Source organism: Nicotiana tabacum, chromosome 6 (assembly GCF_000715075.1).
Source record: "Nicotiana tabacum cultivar K326 chromosome 6, ASM71507v2, whole genome shotgun sequence".
NCBI lineage: Eukaryota > Viridiplantae > Streptophyta > Magnoliopsida > Solanales > Solanaceae > Nicotiana > Nicotiana tabacum.
The window spans coordinates 143,076,323-143,084,571 of record NC_134085.1 but is presented as its reverse complement, the minus strand read 5'-3'; positions in this window follow the sequence as shown (position 1 = coordinate 143,084,571).

Sequence of the window (8,249 nt, the reverse complement as noted above, 5' to 3'; positions counted from 1 at the left end):
GCTTACAGGCTTCTTTGGTGGGAAGCGCCTTTGTGTGGCGTTGTTCAGCTCTTGGGTATTTGAATACCTTCCAACGAAAGTATTTTCTGGAAGTTCTCCCATGACCTCTTTACCTTTGTACATTACCAAAGTCTTCTGATAATTCCACGGTACTGTGGACGAGTTGGTCATCGGCTTTTGTGGCACGCGTCCGATAACCACTGGCTCATTCAGCCGAGGTGGTTGAATCGTCCCCCGGACCACATAGGCCCCTTTTGGCACGTACATAGGTTTTGTCTTTTGATCCCGAAGTTCTGCGTCTTCTCAGCTCGACCTCGTGGTATGTAAAGAACTCCATCCTTTACCGGTACCACTTTCTTCTCCACCTTCTTTTCAGGCTCGCTCTTTATATCTTTTGCCTCCTCCCCCTTTTCTGGTTTCTGGTCTGTCTCAGGCCTCTTCCCCGTGTCGACAATGGCAATTATAGCTTTCAGAGTAGGGTCGAATTCTTTGTCTTCGCAAATCATTCCGATCAGCGGCCCATTATTGAGAGCAGGCAATGGATTGTTAGTTACATTTGGGATCTCCTCGTCCCTTAGTACTATTTTCCCTTGCTCTATCAAATTCTCGACCACTCTTTTCAACGACCAGCAGTCATTTGTATCATGTCCCTCGACCCCTGAATGATAGGCGCATCTGACTCCAGCTTTGTAAGAAGGTGACGTCGGGTTTTGCCTTGTTTGAGGGATTGGTTGCAAGAAACCTAACTGGACTAGCTTTGGGAACAAAGTAGAGTATGGTTCACCGATGGGTGTGAAAGTCCGCCTTCGAGGTGGCTCCTGAGGGCGGAAGTTATTCTGCGGGGGTTGTGGGTTATAGTGGTTGCGGTAAGGAGGCTGATTTCTGGGAGGTGGAGCTGGGCCTCGGTTGGCTTGTTGCGGCGGATGGGTATAAGGTTGGGCATTCATGACCATATAGGGTTGATGAGCATATGCCAGATTTGAGTGGGGGTAGTAGTGTTGTGGGGTTCTTTCCGGGAAACGAGGTCTGGGATGATGATATTCCCTTGCTTCCGAAGCTGCCATGGTCGTTTCTTCCTTTTTCTTCCCTCTTGCTATTCCTCCGGACCCGCTTTGGACGGCTTGGGAGGTCGCCCTTATGGCTGCTTGACTCAGAATCCTACCTGTTTTCAGACCACTCTCCACCATCTCTCCAATCTTAATCGCTTCCGCAAATGGCTTTCCCATAGCTGACATCATGTTTTGGAAATAGTCAGACTCTTGAGCCTGGAGAAAGGTAGTGACCATTTCCACCTCATCCATGGGAGGCTTTACCCTCGACGCCTGCTCACGCCACTTAATAGCATATTCTCTGAAGCTTTCTGAAGGTTTCTTCTTCAAATTCGACAAAGAATTTCGGTCTGGTGCAATGTCGATGTTATACTGGAATTGTTTCACAAAATCTTTGGTGAGATCATCCCATATATGCCATCGGGACATTTCCTGGTCCATATACCATTCCGAGGTTATCCCTACTAGACTTTCCCCAAAATATGCCATTAGCAGTTCTTCTTTTCCGCCGGCTCCCCGCAATTGGTTGCAATATTTTTTAAGATGTGCAATGGGGTCACCGTGTCCATCGTATTTCTCAAACTTTGGGGTCTTGAAACCCGCTGGCAGGTTCACATGAGGGAACATGCATAGGTCGGCATAAGAGACACTCTTCTGTCCGCTCAAACCTTGCATATTCTTCAAACTCTGTTCAAGGCTTCTCATTCTTTTGGCTATCTCATTTTGTTCCACAATTCTGGGGGTCTGATCCTGCCCGGGTGCAAGCTCGCACTGAGACGGTGGAGGATTAGCGCTGGTAGCGAACCTAGTTGGTTCCATTGAGAAAGAGGGTGCTTGGAATGTAAAAGAAGATGAGTCAAAGCTTGGCTTGTACGTAGCAGGCTGTGCCGTAATCGGGCAGGGCGGTGCGGTAAGGATGTTCATGCTTGCATCGGTGGCTGACATTCGGGGATGAGACTCAGAAGGCGATCCAGCAGAGAAGGCTGAAGTGGCTGGGTATCCGAATGGAGTAGCAGGATAATTTATGGGGACATTAGAAGTCCCACTTGCCCTAGAAAATAACTCAGGGAATCCGGGGACGACACTGGGCGGCTCCTTCCCATTATTCCAGTCGTCCAGCATTTCCAACATGTGGAGCCATAGGATTCTATTTTCCTCCGCAGTTGCGGATTCAGGTGTGAGGACGGTTGAGATCGAGCTCTCCTCGGAAACAGGGATTGTTTGCAGCGGAATCTCTGAAGACATTTCCACACTTCCTTTTGACCTGGTGAAGTAAGTGTGAGTACTGCTTCTGGTCCTAACAACAGGTAGTTGAATACTTTTCCCTGACCTCGTGAAGTATGAGTGTGAGGCCAGACTTTTACCAAACCAACCGTCTTTTCCAAAAACCTGAGGAACTCAACGACACACGAGCGGTTAATTTCGAAATAAATAACAGATAGGCAATCTCACGTTGAGCATGATGCACCTATACAGTTAAGTGAATTCTACATGCTTGCGACGAAAGCATGCGTCATTCCGACATTCTTTTTAGGCTTCCCTTTTCTTATCTTTTTTTTTCTTCTCTTTTTGTTTTTCTTTTATATTTTTATTTTGGGGTAAAAATGCGACCGGATCCGATGAGGATTGCCTACGTATCACGACGCCACGTGAATCATATCATTACGTAGTTCAAAACACAAATGAAAGAAACACACCTTTTATTATTGAAACGGTCTATTACAAACTACATTTTGCAAAAGAAAGAGCAAAACTTTGAAAATAAACCCAGACTAAAAATCACCCTGATGGGAAAACAGGCAGAAGATGCTAAGATACAAACTTAACTTATGAGTGCATTATGGTTTTGAAAATTGGTGTCCGCGGGACATCGTTCGACCTCGCCGCGGTCCTAGGTGTGAGATCTCTCTCAAGTTGCTCCAGCTCATGCATGGTCTGCTTGACATAACTCATCACTGCCGAGAGGACGGTAACGCTGGTCATGTTCTCACATCGTAGACATCGTCTGGTGATGGCATGGGCAATGGCCTTGATCCTATCTCTGGTTTGCTTTTTCTCTAAGAGTAGTCGTTTTATCTTATCGCTACACATCTTGAATACCTGAGCATCCTGTGTATGTTAATTCTTCAGTTGCCGTACTTCTAACTTCATCTGGGCCAATAAGTCGTACCAGTATCTGCTCTCAATTTGGAAATCCTTAGCCTGATTAACTGCTTTGGTCTCAAGTATAGCCATCTCTCTCCTCATTTTGGCAACAGTTTTCTCGTGGTCGTGTTTCGATTGGTTCAAGTATCGGCGATGCTTCTCTACTCTTATTCCCCACTGTGCCTTGAACTTTGCCATAATCTTTCCCGATTCTTCTACACCATCTCGCCACTCCGCGACTTCTCTTTTTAAACCCTTAATCAACTGCTGGTCTGATCGACTTCTGGGTTGTTCATCAAGAGACCATCTCAATTTTTGGATTTGGGCCTTAAGTTTTTCATTCTCCTGGACCAATTTATTCTTTACGCTACGACCCGCCGCGATTTGTATGCTGTTATTGAATCTCAGACTGTCAATTTGTAGCTTCAAATCACCGATCTTTGCCCGATACCCCTTTTCTTTTGCTAACCAGTTCCATTGCCCTTGGGACAATTCCACAAAATCTTTGAGATGCGGTCTCTTAGCCGGTCTTTCACAAGACAGGTCGCCCCTGAACCAAGCGTGATATCCTGGGGCAACTTCCCCTTTTGCTATATCCATCACACAAGTGCTTGCCGTCAGATGTTGGCACTCACTCCAGATTTGGCGAACTTCTTCTTCGGGAAAACGACCGTCTGGACTGATCTCAATCACTTGGGTACTCAGATCTTCATCTTTCGGCACCACTTGATACCTCCCAAGTTGCCTCAAAACCCGATATGGTGCGTAGGGTTGGATGCTTTTAAGCCCCATCAACAGAAAGTGGGGCCTGGTTGCTGGCATGTATATGATTTCCTCAATAGGCGACCATCCGAGCGTCCACTGGATTTGGCTAGCAGTGAGAGTTCGGAAAAATGAGGTCCATGATGTGACGCCTTCAGGTAGATTGAAACCTTTGACTCTAGTGTAGAATTCTCCAATACAAGTCTTCTCGGGCGAACCGTAACCCAAGAGCGGAGAGCGGTGGCATAAGTGATCGGTCATCCATATTTGCAACAGTAGGTTACATCCTTCGAAAAAGTCGCCCCTGGCTCGACAAGCAGTGAGAGCCCGAAAAATGTCAGCCATAATCATAGGTGCCAGAGTACTTTTATCTTGGGTGAGCAAAGTACTGACGACCCCAGCTACTTTTAGATCGATGTTGCCGTCCTTCCTTGGGAACACTATAAGACCTAAGAAGGCTGTCATAAAAGCTAACTGTCTGTGTTCGTCCCACTTTTGTCGGTTGCCTTTACTACACAGTTTGAAATCCGGCTTATTGAACCCGCCTTCATGACCGTATCTAGCATATATGAGATGGAGACTGCAGAAACCTTTGGCAAGATCTGGCTGAAAGGAAAAAGTTCAGTTTAGGGTTTAAAACCCTAATGCTGACTGCATGGAAAAGCTCAGTTTAGGGTTTAAAACCCTAATGCTGGCTGGATGGAAAAATTCAGTTTAGGGTTTAAAACCCTAATGCTGATTACAGGAAAAAGTTCAGTTCAGGGTTTAAAACCCTTATGCTGACTAAAGGGAAAATTCAGTTTAGGGTTTAAAACCCTAATGCTGACTGCATGGAAACGCTCAGTTTAGGGTTTAAAACCCTAATGCTGGCTGAATGGAAAAATTCAGTTTAGGGTTTAAAACCCCAATGCTGATTACAGGAAAAAGTTCAGTTTAGGGTTTAAAACCCTAATGCTGACTGCATGGAAAAGCTCAGTTTAGGGTTTAAAACCCTAATGCTGGCTGAATGGAAAAATTCAGTTTAGGGTTTAAAACCCTAATGCTGATTACAGGAAAAAGTTCAGTTTAGGGTTTAAAACCCTAATACTGACTAAAGGAAAAAGTTCAGTTTAGGGTTTAAAACCCTAATGCTGACTGCATGGAAAAGCTCAGTTTAGGGTTTAAAACCCTAATGCTGGCTGGATGGAAAAATTCAGTTTAGGGTTTAAAACCCTAATGCTGATTACAGGAAAAAGTTCAGTTCAGGGTTTAAAACCCTTATGCTGACTAAAGGAAAAATTCAGTTTAGGGTTTAAAACCCTAATGCTGATTACAGGAAAAAGTTTAGTTTAGGGTTTAAAACCCTAATGCTGACTAAAGGGAAAATTCAGTTTGGGGTTTAAAACCCTAATGCTGACTGCATGAAAAAGCTCAGTTTAGGGTTTAAAACCCTAATGCTGGCTGAAAGGAAAAAGTTCAGTTTAGGGTTTAAAACTCTAATGCTGACTGAAAGGGAAAATTCAGTTTAGGGTTTAAGACCCTAATGCTGACTGGCTGGGGACAAAATTCGAGAACAACAACTGACCTCTTTTTTTGAATTTTCTTGTTTTAGTAGAAGATAAAAGGGAGTTTCGTGGAAACTTACCTTTCGAGTGAATTCCTTATTGCCAAAATATTTCTTGTACCCATGTACCTTCTTCTTTGGGCGACACCTGCTTCTTGCACGGTTGTCTTGGATTAAACCTGTTTCAACTTTTCAGACAAAGAACAATTGTTAGTTCGGAAATGACGGTCGGTTTGGGTGACCTTGATCGTTCCCGGTTGCTTTGTTGCGTCTTCATTTCTGTTGCGAAATCCCGTCATTGATTTGATTCATATGTCGAAACCCTTTAGACTGCTCAGGCTTGTATTTCCAGATTTTGTGATGATTTGCCTCGTAAGGCTCTTTTTTCTTTTCTCTCTTTTTTTTGTCTCGTTTTGCTTGGAGGTTCTCAACGGGGATTTTATTGGAGGTATTCTGTGGGGATTTATACAAAAGGAAGCCCTGTGGGGGAATATTTACAAAGTGGATTCTTTGTGTGGATTTTTGTACAATGGGGCATGCTGGAGATTTGTTTCGAAGCGGGCTTTCTAGGATTTGTTGGGGTAAACTTGTTGGGGAATTTTTACAAAGGGACTCGCTGGGGATGTGCTGAGGAAATTCCAATGGGGATTTTTTTTTTTATATATATATTGGGGAGACCTTGTGGGGGATTGTACAAGGGGAGACTCTGTGGGGATTCGTCCGAAGGCGGACTTGCTGGGGGAAATTTCTCTTTTTCCTCTTTACTTTGAACGCCATCAAACATCATGATTCATCAAGTTTGGACAGACGTACCAACGAAACGGGGTGTTTTCCTTCATGAAACGGAATTCCGTGAAAACAAACCTGCCACCTGCCCTTTCCGGTGTATCCTGAACTTGGGGTTAAAACATAAAAGGGATTCGAAGAGAAACAAAGAAAGGAGAAAACAAATTTCAGGAAGGGAGGGTCCCTTTTGGGACGAGAAAGACTTATCTGAGGAAGATAACGCTGGCTTTAAATGACATGACATGCTCTTTGGTTTGGACGCCTGACCTTCCATGAACTTGCGCTTCCCTGAACCAGAACGAATCTGTGATTCCAAACCGGTGGAACTTTGCCGAGACCTCCTTGGGGTGGAGTCATTCTTTTCGGCCAACAACGCCCTTTGCGGGTTTTCGCCGGCTGACCTCTCTCATTTCTCTTCCTGTCATCGCTTGATAGCACTCTTTGTGAGTTTTTACTAAACAAGCTCTCTCATTTTGGTTTCTCTACTCCCGTCGCCTCGTGGTGCCCGAAGGTTTTCACCGACGAGACTCTCTCATTTTATCTCTCTCAATTCAGAGTGTGCCGGTCTCCATTTGTGACGCTTATTGGTTTCCCACTATCTTTGGTAATTGATCTGAAGGCTCGTGCTTGGTAAAGAGAGGTAGATGATACTAACTTCTAAACTGCTCGACGTGCCCCGGTTTCAATTTCAGGGTGAATGGGATTTTATTGTTGGTGTGACTGAACCTCAGGGAGAGGCTGCCTACATATCCTTTCGGAATCAAGTCAAACGTAGTTCAGGCCTCAATCAATGTTTTGTTTTTTTTTTTTGTTTTTTTTTTGTAAGCGGCTCAAAGGTTTGTAGAGAGAATTGGGTAGTGTTTGGGGAGTAGTGGGGAATAAAACCTTCGTCATTTAAAATGTGTCAAGACTACTGAAGTATAATTCAGACGTAGTATCTCTTGACTGCATCCGCATTTACTGCTGTTTCGGGGTCATTTCCTTCGATATCACCTAGATACAATGCTCCTCTCGGCAATATCTTCCTTATGACGTATGGGCCTTTCCAATTTGGAGCAAACTTCCCTTTTGCTTCCTCATGATGCGGCAGAATATGCCTCAGTACCAGCTGACCTACTTCGAAATTCCTGGGTCGGACTTTCTTGTTGTAAGCACGGGCCATCCTTCGTTGGTACAACTGTCCGTGACAAACCGCGGCCATTCGCTTTTCATCAATCAAAGTCAATTGCTCTAATCGAGTCTTGACCCACTCGCTGTCTTCGATTTTTGCTTCAACAATGGTTCGAAGCGAAGGGATTTCTACTTCTACTGGTATCACAACCTCGGTCCCATAAACCAAAAGATAAGGAGTTGCTCCTACTGACGTGTGTACCGTAGTGCGATACCCCAACAATGCAAATGGCAACTGCTCATGCCACTGTCGGGAACTTTGGATCGTTTTCCTCAAAATCTTCTTGATGTTTTTGTTCGCTGCTTCTACAGCGCCATTGGCCTTTGGCCGATAAGGAGTAGAATTCCTATGCGTTATTTTGAATTGCTCGCATACATCTTCCATCAAGTGACTGTTCAAGTTTACTGCGTTATCTGTAATGATAGTCGCAGGAATACCGAAACGACAGATAAGATTTGAGTGTACAAAATCCACTACAGCTTTTTTAGTGACCGACTTGAGAGTGACAGCCTCTACCCATTTTGTGAAGTAGTCTATGGCAACCAGTATGAATCTGTGTCCATTCGAAGCCTTTGGTTCGATTGGTCCAATAACGTCCATGCCCCAGGCGACAAATGGCCAAGGTGCAGACATGGGATGCAGTTCCGTGGGAGGTGCATGAATCAAATCACCGTGCACCTGACACTGATGACACTTCCGAACGAAGCTAAAGCAGTCCTTTTCCATGGTCATCCAGTAATAACCTACTCGAAGGATTTTCTTCGCTAAGACATACCCGTTCATGTGAGGTCCG